This window comes from Nicotiana attenuata, unplaced genomic scaffold (genome assembly GCF_001879085.1).
Source record: "Nicotiana attenuata strain UT unplaced genomic scaffold, NIATTr2, whole genome shotgun sequence".
Taxonomy (NCBI): Eukaryota; Viridiplantae; Streptophyta; class Magnoliopsida; order Solanales; family Solanaceae; genus Nicotiana; species Nicotiana attenuata.
The window spans coordinates 101,860-104,537 of NW_017670761.1; positions in this window are offsets into that span (position 1 = coordinate 101,860).

Consider the following 2,678-nt stretch of genomic DNA (forward strand, 5'->3'; position numbering starts at 1 on the left):
TTAAGAGCAAGGTTAATAAGGTAAGAAACAGTTTCGGAATCAATTAGGAATCAGGACACACAATCAAGCCAATAATACGGATACGTAAATTGGGTAAGAACAAGTAAAACTTAAATAAGGAAATATGGATACTAAATTCAAACCCTAATTTAGGTAAGTGAATCAATTAACAACTTAATTGACAGAGTTAAAGGTAACGGGCAAAAGAGAACAGGATAAATAGTCAGAGAATCAAAATCCTAAGATATGTCAAAGGCATAGAGATGAAATTCAAAAAGGATCGGTCAAAATAGTAAAGAATAAAACCATAGTTGAAAGCATTAAAATGTCTAAGCATTTTCATAGAAAACTCGCTAGGGATCAAAACCCTAGGGTAAAACGAAATCGGTTAACAATAATAGTAAAAGCAAAAAAATCTTAAGGAAAATGCCAAACAAACTCAAAACCATCTTAGATCTAAAGAGATTAAACGGATTTAACAGAAATAGCTAGGTTTATGAACAGAGGTAGAAAATATGGTTCGAACCAGAGATTTGAAGCCACGAAAACACAAAAATGATAGTACTCACAGACATAGGGTTGAATATAGGCGGATTAATCGAAAAGATGAGAGATTTGAACCAAATCTGGTTCGAATCCCTTGAGATCCCATTAAGTAACATGAAAATCGAACAACCAGTAGAGGTAGGAGGTCGGATAAGACGGTAAATCACCAAATGATTCCATATCCGGTTGGGAATCGAAGGGAGTTGGAGGGAGTTTTTGAGTGACGGCGCTCTAGGGTTTGAGAGCGTCCGAGAGAGAAGAGAGGAGAAGAGGGCGGCGGTTTCTGAGAGAAATGGGTAGGGTTTTGGGGTTTGTTGGATTTAAAAGGTAAGAAATAACGTGGACCGTTGATCTCAAAGATCAACGGCCACGATCAGAGGGGGTTCTGGGTCGGGTTGGACGGGTATTTGGGTTGGGTTAGGTTAGGTAATTTAATTAAGTAAGGGGCTATTTTTTAAATACCTATTTAATTTAATAAAATAATTTTATAAAATAATTTATAAACAAAAAAAATGTGATTTATGCATGAAAATGATTTAAGATAATTACTTAACATTATAAAAATATAAAAGTCATTTTCTGTATAGATACGATAATTATTCATATGTATGGGCTATTATTGCAAAATATGCAGTTATAGTCTTAAAAAATGCAAATGTAATTATAAAAATGCAATTGAAAACTTATACGGGCAAAAATGATGAATTTAGATGATTAAATCATCATAAAATAATATGAGGGATAACTATTGGATATTTATATAATTAAAAATGCAGAAATAAATTAATTTAAGGCCTTTAAAAATTATAGAAAATTGTAAAAACACCTGTGTATGTTTGTAAATGCATGTACAATATTTTGAAAGTATGTATGCATATTTAAAAATATATGAGGGAAAATTGGGTATCAACAACTGCCCCTCTTTACCCGGGAAGGATGAAAGAGTTTTCGGGTAAAGAAATGATGACCGATTTTGACTAAATGGGATGTTTTTTGGATATAGGCCGCACCCTGGTCTTTGAGCTACCTACATATCCATGGTTTTACAGGAATCAGGCCATGTAGTTCGGGACCCAACGGTGAATGAAGCGATGGAGTTGTTATAGGAATGGTAGCAAGTTTCGGAAAGGCTCCTTCTTTGGGGAGGAGATTATCAGATGCGTTTTATGCTAAGTCATGAATATGAGCCTGAAGTGTAACGGATGTATCATAGGGCAGATATCTGAATGGTCACCGACTAAAGGTGGGTAATTGATGGGGGTCGATTACGTTTAAAATAATGGTAAGGCACAAATGGAAACCGGAAGGGTATGAATGGAAACCGGAAGAGTATGAATGGAAACGGGAGCGAAGGTTGCTCCTGTTTGAAGAACGATTACTTCCTGAATTACCTGCAATACTTAAAACACAACGCATGCGAGTATATAGAGTATTTCGAGAATTTAAACATGATGCAAATTCCCTTTGGACCATGAAGATTGTCATTGGACGGTGAGGATGACGTCCTAGGCTATGAATCATGAGATAAGGGATTTGTAGGCCATGAAATGATGTTCTCGAGCCATGAGAATGGTGCCTCTGAACCATGAAGCCTTTGAATAATTATGCGTAGTATTGAGAGATCCTCAGGCCATGACATGGTGTCTTCAGGCAATGAGGATGATGCCTTCGGACTATGACGCCTTTGGACAAGTTGGCTATATATCAGCCCATGAAGTGCAGAGACATGATACCAAGGGTAATAACACGGCAACTCTTAGCCTCATGCAGAGTTTGGGGCAGAGCTTAGCCCCGAGAGAAGAAGATAATGCAAATTGAAAGTGGAGCAACATTTATGCTGGAGGAGACAATGCTTAGTCTCACGAGAAGGCAGTGCTTAGCCTTATGCAAATAGGAGGCAGGGCTTAGCCTCATGCAAGACTTGAGACAGACCTTAGTTTCATGCAATAAGAAGGCAGTGCTTAGCCTTATGCAAATATGGAGGCAGGGCTTGGCCTCATGCAAGATTTGAGACAAAGCTTAGTCTCATGCAAAGAGAAGGCAATGCTTAGCCTTATGCAAATATCGAGGCAGGGCTTAGCCTCATGCAAGGTTTGAGACAGGGCTTAGTCTCATGCAAAGAGAAGGCAATG